Genomic DNA, 16132 nt, shown 5'->3' with positions numbered 1-16132 from the left:
CACGCCCAAAACCCTTTAGGAGGTGGTTTGGTTTAGTGTTGAGCAATGGAAAATATAATTTTTTTTTTCCTTTCCCTACTAGCTGGACATGCATGTCGCCACAGTACAGTCCAATAAATCTGGCGAATTCTGCTGGCTAAGAGTTATAAAAGAGTAACGATTCCCCGATAGAAATGCTTAGTAGATCGGATGGCGTTCTCCATCGGTCAGACTCTTGACGATCCGACAACACGCAGACCATCGGCACAATGTTTGCTTTGGATGCTCTCAACACCAACTTCAGCTCTTCATCTTGTGGCCCTTGGTTTTCTGAGAATTCCGTTGTGCAAACTTACGCATACTTCAGCGCGGCTCAACTCTAATGCACGTGAAAAAACCATCCAAGCCTTTACATAGCATTAGAATAGATGCTTCTGATGCTTGCATCGCCTCAGAGCTGCTGTCAGGGAAATACAGAGCCTTTTATGTGCCTTAGTTCTAATTACCACACCACCATTCAAAAGATCCTAAAGGAGTTTCTTCTGCTCACCAAAGCTGCATTTAAAAAATACAAAAAAAAAATTAAATATTATTGTGATTTAAAACAGCTGTTTTCTATGTGAATCTCTGTTAAACTGTAATTTATTTCTGTGATGCGCAAGCTGTATTTTCAGCATCATTACTTACTCACTCCAGTCTTCAGTGTCACATGCTCTTCAGAAATCATTCTAATATGAGATGATTTGCTGCTCAAGAAACATTCTGATTATTGTCAATGTTGAAAACAGTGTGTTGCTGCAACAATATTTTTGTGGAAACTGATGCTATTTTATTTTTCAGGATTGACAGATGAACAGAAAGTTCAAAAGAAACAGCATTTATTTGAAATAGAAATCTGCTGTACTATTATAAATTTCTTTAAGTTTTAACGTTTAATGTCTTTAAGTGTTAATGTAAAATTAATTTAAAAAAAATAATACATTTTAATGGTAGTGGTACCGTATTACACAATTTTGAAAGGCTAAAGTTAAAATGGCTTGTCTTTAAAGGGACAGTGCACACCTCTCCTGCAAACCATACAGCAGCTTTGTGTGAGATATAATTAAATAAAAAAATAAATAAAAAAAAGCATGAAATAATAAGAATTAAAAAAGTAATTATACATATAACAATAAAGTGTATTTGTCTCTTTGTGATATGAATTTTTCATAAACGATAATGCAATATTTTAATTGTTATTATTTCTCTCGTTGCAGAAAAACCTCTACAGCAATGTATCACCAAAAATGAAAGAAAGTAAGCAAAGCTGCATGAAAAGGTCTTCGGTTATCAGTCCGTCTGAGGTCATTTATGTGATTCGGTCCTCAGAGACTGACTTCCTTGTTTGATGACATCACGTCTCCAGTCTCTGGCCTGCAATGGAAAGGAAATGAGCTGGAGTTGATTCTGTGCCCTGGGAGGCAAGGTCACGACCTTTAGCCTGCGCTCGGCCGATCTCAGGAACGAACGAAAGCGCTTATCTGTGTTCATTAGTAGAGCGCTGCCCTGAAGACAAACTCCCAGACCTCCCTGCACATCTGACAGCCGTTATTAAACCAGTGGCAGACTGCATGATCAGATATAGAAATGATTCGATTGAGTCAGTGCTCTGTGACATGTGGTGGTAAGGGTGTGTGTGTGTGTGTGTTCTGTGGTGTGTCCAGTGGGCTCAGTATGCCGCTGCCGTTATGCAGGGACGACACAAACTGCCGTGAATACTGTCAGGCCATCTTCCGCACAGACTCGTCGCCGACCAGATCTCCCAGATCAACGCTGGTCAAAGAGGTTCAAGAGTACTGCCAGAGCTCAGTCCTCCTTCCTGCTCATCGGCTGCGTGGCCAACTACACCAAATTCCTAATCCCCATCCGCAGCCCCCTCGACAGTAAGAGCACCTGATAGTACATTTCACTCAGAATTACAAAGAAATGGCAAGTAAACACATCAATTAAACGAGTAAAAAAAGACTGAAACAGTATTGGCTTCTAAAAAATCTTTTATTTACAATATTTTTCACAGTGCATAAGAACCTGATATGAGTCTTTGCTGTATGGAAGCAGATTAGTCTCAAATATAACGTCACCAAAAAAAACACGAGTCACACATGCGTAGCACAATTTCACATGCATGAAACCTAATTCACGTACAAAAAAAAAAAATTCACGTGCGTGAAAAAAAAAATATATTCCAAAAAAGCAATTCACATACGCAAAATAAAATTATATATTCATAAAATACATTTCACAAATGCAAAACACAATTCGTAGATATACAACTGTGCACAAAAACCTTTGAATGTTTAAAATGTACGAGGGTCTGAATGTACAAATCCTCATTTACTACGAATCCACTGGATTTGTGTGTGTGTGTTTTTTGAGACTTTCCTGGCAGAGCTCTCTTCCCACATGGGTCTGTCGTACCTCTTTAGCCAATCAGATGCGAGCTTACCATTCAACCAATCATATTCATAAGCCACTGAGAGTGCATTCAGAAGCTCGCAGGCAATCGGGGAGACGTCAAGAGAGAAGCCCATAGAAGCCCGTGCGTTACAATTTTAAAATACTATACCAAAATAATTAATCAGAATACTTACTCCTGCTCACTCACGCCAAAGAACTCCCCGCTCAAAGCTCACCATCTCTGCAAGATTAACGATGGCAGTTTGCACGCACAGTACTAGAAGATTTAACATCTGTCAGAACAGGTTGCTGACGTCATCAAGCTTAGTTTGAGTCTGCGCATCAGAAACGGAAAGTTCTAAAAATCACTAAAAATGGGCTTTCACTTGTCTCAATTGAGTTCCAATTGGGTCGCTGTGTCCATTTCTTTTTACTGTCGATGGGATTACTGATGTAAAGGCTTAATTTCCGTTCTAATTAATCCATATTGCGCAAAAGGTGCGCAGAATCGTGCTCCTTGAATGCACTCTCAGTGGCTTATGATATGATTGTTTGAATGGTAAGCTCGCATCTGATTGGCTAAAGAGTACGACAGACCCACGTGGGAAGAGAGCTCTGCCAGGAAAGTCTCAAAAACACACAACACAAATCCGAGTTGATTCGTAGTAAATGACGATTTGTACATTCAGACACTCGTACATTTTAAACATTCAAAGGTCTTTTGTGCACAGTTGTATATCTACGAATTGTGTTTTGCATTTGTGAATGTATTTTATGAATATATAGATTTTTATTTTTGCGCATGTGAATTGCTTTTTTTTGTGAATATTATATATTTTTTCACGCACGTGAATTTTTTGTTGTGTGTGTACGTGAATTAGGTTTCATGCATGTGAAATTGTCTACGCATGTGTGGATCGTGGGTGTTTTTTTTGCGTGAATTATATTTGAGACTAATCTGCTTCCATATTGCTGAACCTAAAAGCCATTAAAGAACCTTTGTTTTTTATGGTAAATGCTAATATAATTCCACCACAGCTCCTGATGTGTTTCTAATGGTTCTATTTCAACTATTTTCAGTTTGGGGAATAAAATGTGAAGTAGAAGTTTTTAAATGTATGAATGAGATGTCACAGTTAAGCAGTACTACTTTTTAAGGTAATACTTTTAGCTTTGGTAACATGTGCATATAAACCAGTGCAGTGCTGTTTCTGAACGGAGGAGGGGGTTGCTATTTTTTATTATTGTAATACAAATTTTTTTTCTCATCCAAGTTTTTCGAGGAGGCACTGCCTCTCTCCTCAGAGGAAACGCCAATGATATAAACATATTAATAAGTATTTGATGAGGTCAGTGCTAATATATATGCCAAAAAATAAGTTTTCAAAGAAAATAAATACTTTTATTAATCAAGGACACACGTTAAATTGATCAGAAAGTGTCAGTAAAGGACATTTATAATGTTAGAAAAAGATTTCTATTTCAGATAAATGCTGTTCTTTGAACTTTCTGTTTCATCTGTGAATCGCTTGAAAAAATAAAATGTATCACAGTTTCCACACAAAAATATTGTGCAGCACAACTGTGTTTCAACATTGGATAATAATCAGAAATGTTTCTTGAGCAAGCAAATCATCATATTATAATGATTTCTGAAGATCATGTGACAATGACACTGAAGACTGGCTAGTAATGATGCTGAAAATACAGCAGCTGCACATCAACAGAAAATAAATTACAGTTTAACACAAGATTCACACAGAAAAGAGTTATATGAAATCATAATAATATTTCACTGTTTTTACTTTATTTTTGGTCAAATACTTTTTAGTGCCTAGATCAAGTATGAAAATTGGAATTAAGTATGAAAAAATTAGGTTCATCTCTTTGAGACAGTTCTAATGCTCTGTGTATTACATTAAAGATTTTTGTTTTAATTATTTGCAGTCCAGCTGATGTCCTGACCTCATGAATAATTCATGTTTTTAACCTAGTTTGATAATTGGCAACTACATATATGTAAAGAAAAGGAGACGGCAAAGGAGAGATCTCATGTGATGCTTGCTGAGGCGTTGGGTGTAAGACGCGTGCTAGCCATTGTTTATTGTCACATATGCAAAAACATAAAATAAAGAATCATTTAAGGAACCACAAGAGTTGGACTGCTTCCAATTAGCTTAAAAACGTTCACAACAATATAAAATTACCACAACATTGAATATATTTTTCAATAGTTATTTATTTGCTCTGAAATCAGGAACCTACATATAGATGAACTAAAAACGAAAACAGTGTAAAAGCTAGTCTAGTTAAACATAGATCAGTGAATATTTCAGTTAGTTGCCAAGCCAGTATTCCTATTCTATTATGTTAACTTTATCTCAGTTATTGAAAAATATATCATTTTAGTTTTAGTCAAACAATACCAGCCCTAGAGTGAGTCATTGAATGATTCACTCAACCGATTCAGAAGCAGCCACCATGTAGATTAACTTCAAACTACAACAGAATAAGATCTAGGTAACCATGATCATGCTTTCTACACATGTTAAACATGAACAGTGCCAGGTTTTGAATCTGACGGTTTGAACTGATTCAGGAAGTGACTCACTTACCCAGAATGCCGTGTGCTGTGCTCAGGTCTGTACTGCTGTGACCGGGCGGAGGAGGCTCACTGTCAGACGGCCTGTAAGCGTATTCTTCACACCATGAGCACCGAGCAGGAGATCATGGACGGTCTCTTTTTTTTTTTCGATCAGTGAGTGTGGCAGTCAGCCGCTCCCGCAGGACCCGCTGTGGCAGTGCTTCTTGGGAAGCGCACACCCGCCCACCATAAGTGACCCCGAAACACCCCCGATCGCCAAGATGGACTACGCCAAACTGCACTGCTGCTGTTAAAGCCAACACATCCCACTGCAGGTCAGCAGCGAGCCGTCTGAAGGCTAACGGCGTCGCTCTGAGACTGAATGTGTCCGTATCTTCACTGTTTGTTAGGAACATGTGCTTGGAGATCAGCACCAACTGGGGCACTCAGACGTGGCAGGAGTTCGACCAGCATTGTGAATACAACCCGGCTGAGATGGACCTCATCACCTGCTTGGCCGACGTCAGGGAGCCATGCCAGTTGGGCTGCAAAGACCTCAGCTACTGCACCAACTTCAACAAACAGGTTAGAGACACTTTCTAACTATAAATCTCCTTATACAAGCACTGGTTCCCATCCTCGAATCTGACTGCTACCAAGAGTGCTGATATACAGTTCTACCAGCACCAGGACTTTCCACTGCTTCTGTCTGTCCATCTGTGCATGAGATCGGTTACATTTTAACACTGTAGAGCGACTGTAAACAATGAGTGCGTCATCTTAGTGATTCATTCATTCAAACTGATTCATTCAAAACAACGGGGTTCATTCAGGAACCAAACAAGTGAGTCAGTTATTTTAGTATTGTGTATGTGTACTATTGTAGTGTTTATTAGCATTTTGAATACGCTTATTATTTATAGATTTTTCAGTTTTCATTAAATTTTTAGTAATTTTGTTAAATTTAACTTTTTTTTTTTTTTAATCTAGTAGCTCAGCTTAAATGTATTTTATTTCAGTTAATTGCCCAAGATAACATTTATTTATTGAAGTTATTGAAGTTTAAGTTTTAAAAAAAAAAAAATTAATTTCAACTTTATTTCAATTAAAAAAAATGATTTTTTAATAATTGTAACTTAAGGATACAATTAACAATACCAACACTAAAGTGAGTCATTGATAATTTACACTCAACAGAGTCAGGATCAAAACTCTATAGAAATTGAGTCATTGAATCATTGAATTACCAGATGATTCATTCAGGAGGAAACACCACTGTGCTGTGTAAGAGATGTTTTTGTTTTGACGGCTCTTTTCATTATAGAGTAACCGACATTGTGTTACAACTTCTCATTTATTGGACTGATGTGCAGAAAAATATATTTAATTGACATATATCCTCATCTACCAACTGGTAGTATTTGTATGCTCTGCTGATGGTCTATATAATATATCTGGACATATAGACAGGGGTTAACTGGGTTCATAAGTTTGGATGCAGTTATGTAAACTGAACACGATGACTGTGTTTCATGGAAAAATGAAATTATCCAGCAGGCGTATTGTTGGGTTTCTCTGGCCTGTGTGTTTTCTCTGTGGGTTTACAGATGTAGACAGCATGATTTATGATGACAGAAGTAGTCCAGCACTGTTTTTCAGGTCAAGACAAGACGCTTGGATCTCTTGGGTTCCTCAGTGCCGGCAGTCGATCCCACGAGTGCTACTCAAGCGTTGAGATCTTAGGAAAGAGAGATTCAGGCCTGTAAAACAGCGAGTGTGACTCTACGAGTTTGTGGAAGTGTCATAACAAGCCTCGTTAGATGATGAAATGGCATTTCTTCAGAACACTGTGAGACATCCAAATGAGGCTCGCGGTGAATGTGCAGACCTCCTGAGGGGGTTTGGAGGGTTTTTCATGACTTTTGAATCCAATTACAGCTGGTGGCTAGAGGTGGCTGAGATTTTGAGAGATGTATGGAAAAACAGAATCATTTAATGCTGAGTAAACAGAGTTTGGTTGACCCGAGACACTTAAACTCACACTGACCCTCTGTCATAGCTAAGGGATGGCTAATGCATCACATGATCAAAGCAGACGAGAGCTGCTAACACACACACACACACACACACACACACACACACACACACACACACACACACACACACACACACACACACACACACACACACACACACACACACACACACACACACACACACACACAGTGTTCTGAAACACTAAAAGCATCTTAGAACACCATGTATCAACATCCCAGCATAGTCATCCTAATCAAAGTAACACAATGATGGATGTTTTGCTGACGCTCCCAAATGGTTATGAAAAATGTTATTTCTGAATGTTATCTTAACGTTCAAAACATCCAGTTTGTAAAAGGCTTTAAAAATGTTTTTTCTGGTTTAAGCGCACATTAGTAAAAACATTAAGGGAATGTTCCATTGATCATTTTGAGAATGTTGTTCTCTGAACAAGTAGTAACATTTAAAAATGTTAGACGAACATTCTACTCTAATTTTTCAGGAAAAAAAAAAAATCCATGAAAGACATTTAAATAACCATTTATTTCTAATGTTTTAAGAATGTTATTCAGAGAATAGATAACTTATATTATATTATCCATAGAAAATGAGACCTAAAATATTAGTTATATATAAAAAATACAAATAAAAGTAGTTCTGATTGAAATTTTTTATAAATTCGCTCAAAAGTGGCTGTGATTGCAGGCTGAGGAAGGAATCCAGTTCAGTCTGAAATGTTCTGAGTTTTATTTTCTTTGGCTGATAATAATAATAATGAATATGATCACAGGAAAACAGCCCATGCAAACAGCCTCTCTCAATGATTCCTCTGATGATTGGATCCTGCAGATTTCAAAGAGCGCTGAAGGTAAATAGGGAAGAAAGCGGAGCGTCAAGTGTGCTTCACAAAGTGTGCTGCAGTGATGTATACTTACCCTGAAGCACATCACAGCAGGTCTGCTGGTCACCCTGCGCAGTATATAACCCAGACAGACAGATCCACACACAACCTCATCCTGACCACACCAGCTCATCCCTGACACTGACTGATGTGGTATTTATTTATATGACTGAATGAAATGAACACAAACACACTCACACACCACACACACACACACATTCACTCTCTCTCTCTCACACACCACACACAGCACACACACACACCACACACACACACACACACACTTGTTTAGGTTGAGTGAAGGTTTTTTTTTGTTTTTTTTTTTTTTTATAAAATATACTCAAATACATTTCTGATTATTATCAGTGTTGAAAACAGTTGTGCTGCCACAATATTTTTGTGAAAAACTGTGATGCATTTTATTTTTCAGGATTCACAGATGAATAGAAAGTTCATATAAATCCAGCAAAGAGAGTTTTGCGTTTTGGTCGAGGTTTTCTTTTATTTCCTGTCACAAATCAGCCCATCACCACCACACCCAAACCAAAAAGCTGTAAACAAAGCTTCAAATGACCAGGACTCAGCTTCAGACCACATGCAGAAACCTCAGCTCTACCATCATCCCGTCTCACACTGAGCTCTATAAAAAGAGCGGATCATTAGAAGGAATAAAAGCTGCTCTCGGCTTCAGGTTTCCTGAGGAAGTCCCTCTTCCCAAAGCTTTGTCGGGATGCGGTTGCTAGTGAACAATGGCCTTCTGGGATGCAGTAAGAAGGCAATTCCACAAAGCAGTTTGAGTCGGCTGTATATTAGAAACAGACTGATTGTTATATTCTTTTTTAAAGGCTGCGGTGCTTTGAGCACCATTCACTGCTTCTGTGGAGAATAATAGTGTGCAGTTTAGCAGGTTTTGTCTGCGCTGTTGCTCTGGGAGTCTGATATATTGTCAATCAGACGCTTTCTTCATCATCTCAGCTCACTGTTTTTGTGTTCTCAGGCCAACGGAGCTGTTTCGCAGCTGTAACGTGCAGTCAGACCAGGGTGCCATGAGCGACTTCAGACTCTGGTCCAACGGAAGCATCAAGATGCCCTTCATGAACATCCCAGTGCTGGACATCAGGAGGTGTCAGCCGGACATGTGGAAGGCCGTGGCCTGTGCGCTGCAGATCAAACCCTGCTACAGCAAGTCCAGAGGAAGCGTCATCTGCAGGTCAGCCTTCATCCTCACCCTCACCCTCATCATCTGCTGTACTGATGGGTAAAACACGTCCAGGTCACATCACACCACGAGAGCTAAATAACTCTACTAGTGAGTGCTGTTTGATTCCCAAACGAATGACTCTTATGAGTCAGTTCTTACAGCTCAAGAACTGTAGTCCGATTCCCAAATTAATTACTCAGACTTGATTCTATATGAGTCAATCAATTGCACATCATGTGGTTTGTTAGATGTAGTTTATAAAAAAAAAAATGAATTAAATATGTCATCACTTTTTTTTTCTGTTTATTTTTGATGCTTGAGGTCAGTTATTGCAGAGCATTTATGCTGCCTCTCTAAAGAATGAAAAAGTCATATATATATAGAAGTAAAACAGAGATTGGCACAGCTGGCGTGTGATGGGTTACGATGCTTTGAAGGCCTCTCTTGTGAAGTGTACCGTGATTTTCATTTTTAGGTATCCATAGTATAGTTAAAAGAATTAGAGTGCTCTTTCTGGAATGGTTTAAAACTTGTTTTGATGTTTTAGAACACTGAACACATATTAACATGATGTGACAGTTTATTAACACTGTCAGAGGAAGCCTGCATCTGCCACAGGATAAAAAGATAGGAAATATATTTGTCAGTTTTATCTCGTAATTCTGATTTCATATCCTGCCATTCTGAGTTTATACAGTATATCACAATTCTGACCCTTTTTCCTTAGGATTATGAGTTTGAAAAAAAAAAAAGTTTAAAAAAAGGTCATTCTCACAATTCTGACTTTTTTTTCTTGCAATTCAGAGTTCGTAATAATTCTTTGCTTAAAATAAATCACTAAATGACCACCAGGTTTATGTTAAAATTACACTGCAATAACACAAAAGCCCCAGTTTAATACCATTGTCACAACAATACACAAATGAACACTACATTACCTTCAGGTTAAGATGACATTAGAATTAGAGGATGGTGATAACTGTATGTTTAGTTGACTGAGTGAAGAGAGCATGAAGCTCAGGAGAGGTGACGGAATGCGTGTCTCCTCAGGTCAGACTGTGTGGATATCCTGAGCCAGTGTGGCGATGGCAAGCGCTTCCTCGAGGGCCAGACGCCCGAGCGCATCTGTGACCTGCTGTCTGCCACGGACGAGCCGGAGCGCTGCATCCCTCTCCACAGATACCTGAGTGAGTGTGCGCTCCTCCGCTGCGCTCAGCGCTGTGCTCGGTGCTCACGGATGTCACTCATGCCATTACGCTTTCCACAGCTCCCAGCCCCTTCCAGAACATCATTGAAGAAGTCATCCACCCCTGCAACCCCAGCCCCTGTCCCAGCAACCATCTCTGTGAGGTCAACAGGAAGGGCTGCCACCCCGGACACGACTGCCTGCCCTACTTCTGTGTCCCCGGTACACACCACACACTCTTCACTCATCAGCTCAAAGTGTGATAAAACATGGACCTTTATTCAGAATGGAGTAATAGAGTACTGCTTACTGAATACTGCATACTACTTACTACTTAAAGTACAGTGAATTCAGGCCAGTTGGGCCTCACTTTGACATTGAGGTGACTGCCAATAAATGGTCCAGTGTACCTGAAATGTTTTTGTTTGGTTTGGTTTTAAAACATTTAGTTAGTTTCCAATCAAATAATCAACAAGGAGATTTTAAATGTTTTGTGTGTGTGTGTGTATTCTGTTTGGTTTTGTGTTTTTTGTTCTTGTTTTATTTGGTTTGGTTTTGTTTTGTTTTTGTTTTCTTTTTTTCTTTTGTTCATTTTTACTTAAAATTACATAACATTTTTATCTGAATATATATATATATATATTTTTTATTTTTTTTTTTTTTTCTTTTTTTTTAAAACATCTTTTTTAGTTTTGTTTTATTGGTTTTGTTTGGTTTGGTTTTAAAACATCTTTTGTTGTTTTGTTTTAAAACTTTTGATAGATACCGAAAAAAAAAAGTAAACTATAAGTAAAAACTTTAAAAAACTTTATTTATTTATTTATTTATGTTTGAACTTTTGATAGTCCATTCAAATACTGGGTTAAGAAATAGATTCATCACAACACTAAAGGTGAAGTCGAGCGAAGTGCATTGTGGGATGCCCAGCGTTGTGTTCTCTGTTGTGAACGGCACATTTTGTCAAATGTAGCTCATCCGTGTGTTCTGTGCATGCAGGACACTGACACACAGTGCATTAGGATTGTGTTATCATGAGAAACTGTTTCATCATGTCTCTAGGCTGTAAGCTGGGGGAAGCGTCAGAGTTCCTGGTGCCGGTGGACGGCCGGATCCAGGTGCCCACTAGGAGCGGTCAGGTGGGCTGTTACGAGGTGTGCACCTGCGGTCAGAGCGGACGTCTGGAGAACTGCGCTGAAATGCCCTGCTTCGACACCAGCAAGATCTGCCTCATAGGAGGACAGCGCAAGAGTGAGATGTGCTTACAATACAGCTCTGTTATTCACAGCAACACATGTTCAGCACTTACTGCTGGAACGAGGTGTATTTCACATATTAAGGGTGCATAACAACAGACACCGACATTGGTTTGTTCATTTTTATTTAATTAACTATTAGCTTAACATAAGAGCAATCAAGGCAATGGAAATGTGATGCTTTTAATGAGAATACCGCCATCTATTGGTGGAGTGTTGCATTAATAACAAATGAAATCGGAATTCTCAGTGGATGGATATTAAGAGTTGTCTCCAATATGTTTTAAACAACACAAACACTCTAACAGGAAATATGTCAAATTATAGAAAAACTATTACATAAAACCTTAAGAATTAGAATAAATGCTAAAAGTTTTTGTTTCTTTTGTTCTACCTTTTATTAGTAAGTGTTTTTTGTAAACAGCTCATTTTTATGCCTGTCGTTTTGAACCTGAATGAGTTTATTGTCTTTTCTTTCATGTTTATTTTTACTCCACTTCTGAAGCGCTCGGTCATCTTGGGTTCATCTGAGACAGATGTGCTGTGCTTTATAGTCGTGTCCAGCAGGGCTGCCTGGAAAGATCCTTACTGTACTCTTATGAAACTAATGTGTAGACTGCTATATTCTTACTCGTATAACTTACAGGGGAATATAAAACTATATCTGATATAGATATATATATATTATAGATATATATATATATATTTATATATATATATATAAAAATAAAAATTTTTCATTCTCAGTAAAGTGAAGGACAAAAAAAGGCCCAAACTGCTCTGAAACTGTAGTTTGTTGAGCTGTTAGCTCCGCATCACTTCAGCTATGTTAAAGGAAGAGGCAGCCTTGTTATATCCTATATTACATATGAATTAGACCCAGAAGTGAATGTTTGATTCAGCTGGTCCTCACAGTGTTGACCGCTCATCTGTGTTCCGGTTCAGGTCACGGCGTGTCGTTCCGGGTCGACTGTCAGCGCTGCTCCTGCTTCGCCGGTGAAAGCATCTGCTCGTCTCGTCAGTGTGTGCGCTCCGACGGCTCTGACGAGGACAGGCGGCTCTTCACAGGTCTGTGCTTCACTCTCACCTTTACTGATGTTCATCAAAGCCCATTTACCACACGGGATTAAAACATTTAACCCTTGTGCGCTCCTCATTTGGGAGTCACACTCATGGTCTTCACGGTCAAATGTGACCGGACACCTGAAATGTAACTTTTTTTTTTCTTCTTCAGTAAAATCAATCTAATATATTTTTGTTCAATAATAATTTTTTCTTTTGTATTTTGAGAGAATTTCATGGTACTGATTAATATTTATGCAATAATTATGATACATTTCTCCCATTGAAAATAGTACAAACATTTATTTTTTTATTTTTTTACAATTATTTTTCAATTAATGCAGCATTTCAGATTAAAATAGAGACTATGACTTTAAATAAAGTTTTTGAAGGCAGAATAGCACCTCCTGGTGAGAGCAAAGAAAGAGAAACCTGTAATTTCGTGGTGTAACCACTAGAAGCCTGTATGGGACTCTATAGAGAGGATTGTGAATTCCCTTGTTGTTTTTATACATAATTGTTTACTTTTATTAGGTTGTGGATTTAAATGTTTATTAAGGCATTCTAAAAGACTATTTTTGTCAAGGTTTATATTTTTTGTTGTTTTAAATGTTGATTTGAAGCGTCAGATTTGAATTATTATTACTACATTCAAACCTGAATACAGAAATTATTTTGTTATACAAAACATTAAAATTCTATAAAAATGTTACAAAAATTAACAGGAATGCTTTATCAGAGCTTAATTCTTCTGTGCCTGATCTGATTTTAACCTCTTATTTCAGTTTTCTGACTCATTTTGGCTATATGGTTATTTACATTTACATTTAGTCATTTAGCAGATGCTTTTATACAAAGCGACTTACAAATGGGGGATACATAAAGCGATTCTTCTCAAAGAGGCAAACAGACACAGGAAGTGCTTGTGATACCAAGTTTTAGACATTGTTTAAATAAGTACAAGCTAGAAAGAGAAGGAATAATTCCGGATAGGTTTTTTAATATCATTCCACCAGCCAGGAAATCTCAAGAAAAATGTCATGGATTCAGCATTCCGGATAGGTGTGGGAAGATCATTCCACCAGCCAGGAACGGTGAAGGAGAATGTTCTGGAAAGTGATTTTGAGCCTCTCTGTGATGGTACCACGAGGCGTCGCTCACTAGCAGATCTCAGACTTCTGGAGGGGATGTAGATTCTAGTAGTGAGTGGAAGTAGGCGGGTGCTGAGCCTGTGGCTGTTCTATTTACAAGCATCAATAACTTAAGCTTGATGCGAGCCGCAGCTGGTAGCCAGTGCGAGGAGATAAAGAGAGGTGTAACATGGGATCTTTCGGGCTCGTTGAAGACCAGTCGTGCCGTTGCATTCTGAATCATTTGTAGAGGTTGTGATTGTGCTTGATGGAAGTCCAGTCAGAAGAGGATTGCAGTAGTCCAAGCCTAGAAATGACAAGGGCAATGGAACAAGAAGTGTGTGCAGCATGGCTCTGTTAGAAAGGGCTGATCTTTCTGATGTTTTGCAATGCAAACCTGCAAGATCGAGCAGTCTTTACAGTGTGGTCTTTGAAGGTCAACTGGTCATCAAAGGTTGCACCAAAGATTTTCTGACTGAAGTTGATGGGGGTAATTGTCGATGAGCCTAGCTGGATGGAGAAATCATACTGTAGAGTTGTAATGGCAGGGAAGATAAGAAGCTCAGTCTTTGCCAGGTTGAGCTGTAGGTGATGTTCTTTCATCATGCCGAGATGTTCGCCAGGCAGCCTGAGATCCGTGCAGCTACCGTGGATCATCTGGTTGAAATGAAAGATAGAGCTGTGTGTCATCAGCATAGCAATGGTAGGAGAAACCATGTGCTGTATGATGGGACCCAGTGATGTCGAGTATATGGAGAAGAGGAGGGGTCCAAGAACTGATCCTTGAGGGAACCCCAGTGACCAGCTGATGTGCTTTGGATTCCTCCTTCCCCAAGCCCACCCTGAAAGACAGGCAGCCTGTGAGGACAAAATATCATCAAGAGGGTTTAAAGTAGAGCATAAAAGTGTCAGTTGCGGCATGTCACATCCAGAGATGAGAGATGGGGTCGGTGAGGAAAGAGAGGAGGATACTACAGAGGAAAGATGGGAAGGGGAAAGGGAGCATAGGTTTGTTGTCTAAAATAAATGGTAATAGGGGTTGGTGGCACACAGGTGGCAAAATGTAGTTTAAATGTAATGAAGAAATGATCAGAGATATGTAGGGGTTTTACCAGAATGTTATCTGCAATACAATTGCGTGTGTAAATTAAGTCAAGTTGGTTGCCTGATTTGTGGGTGCTTGTGGTGAGTCGTTTGAGATCAAATGAAACAAGTAGTGAATGGAAGTCTGCAGCATAAGGCTTCTCCAGTTGAATGTTGTAGTCACCAAAGACTAAAAGTGGAGTGCCTTCCTCCGAGAATGAGAATTGCAGCTGAACCAGCTCCTCTAGGAAGGTGGAAAGAATTTTACCAGGAAGGCGGTAAATTACCACAACCTGGAGTTTTATAGGAGCTGTTACAGTGATCACATGAGATTCAAATAAGTTATAATTGCATAGGGGAGAGTGGGTTGAGTATTTCCAATTGTTAGAAATCAGCAGACCTATGCCCCCACCTCAGCCAACCTGACGGGGGTGTGAGAGAAAGAAAAAAAATGTTAGAGAGAGCAGCTGGGGTTGCTGAGTCTTCCTTCTGGACAAATCCAGGTCTCAGTCAAGTCCAAGACGCGTGTGTGGAATTTAAAGAAATAGCAGAAATGAAGTCTGCTTTGTTAACAGCTGACTGACAATTCCAGAGACCCACAGAGAAAGAAAGAGCGTTGTTGAAACTACAGTTCTCACTTTAAAGCCTAAAAACATCAAATCAAATTACAAATGATAAATCATACAGTTTTCAACGACAACCGGGATGTTTTGGAAACACATAAAAGAGGTGGAAAAGAGAGGACAGAAAAGGAGAGTTAGTATAGGGAAGATCAAAAATATACTTAAGTGCCTTGCCAGTTTCGTTGCTCGGTGAAGTCGTGCAGGTAAAGTCACAGGTCTTTACACTCGTTGGTCTTCACACAAGGAGGGATGAACGCTTCCGCTGATGCTTCCGACAATGACCAAGCAGTTTAAATACTTTACAGTCGCTGTGGCCGCCTTCTAATTATCACAGGGCCACCTTCTAATTATCACAGGGGCGCAATGCAAAACACACCCTATCACACATACAAAAAAAATTACTCAACATAATTCCACAAACCCTAAAACAAAATTACAAATAATCACGAATGCAAACAGTTTAATTTTCTCCTCAAAATTTGAACAAAAGCCCTTGATAAAGTTACGCCAACGAAAATGCAGAAAGAAATTAAATATTCCTTCGTAGCAGCAAGTAATAATTCAAACGTCTGTCGACTAATCGCCTGTAGCCAAACCAGTTCATTTGAGTGTGTATGTGTGTGTGTGAATTCTGTGAGGGTGTGTAAGTGAGTGTGT

General features: G+C 39.0%; 1 pseudogene; it reads left to right on the top strand.

Moving 5' to 3' along the window:
- Positions 1 to 1605: 1605 nt before the first annotated feature.
- The window catches only part of LOC109065849, a 20735-nt pseudogene continuing 6208 nt past the window's right edge, over positions 1606 to 16132 (top strand).

This window comes from Cyprinus carpio, unplaced genomic scaffold, assembly GCF_018340385.1.
Source record: "Cyprinus carpio isolate SPL01 unplaced genomic scaffold, ASM1834038v1 S000000744, whole genome shotgun sequence".
NCBI lineage: Eukaryota > Metazoa > Chordata > Actinopteri > Cypriniformes > Cyprinidae > Cyprinus > Cyprinus carpio.
Note: the sequence above shows the minus strand (reverse complement) of the source record. Positions and strands in the feature narration are given on the sequence as shown.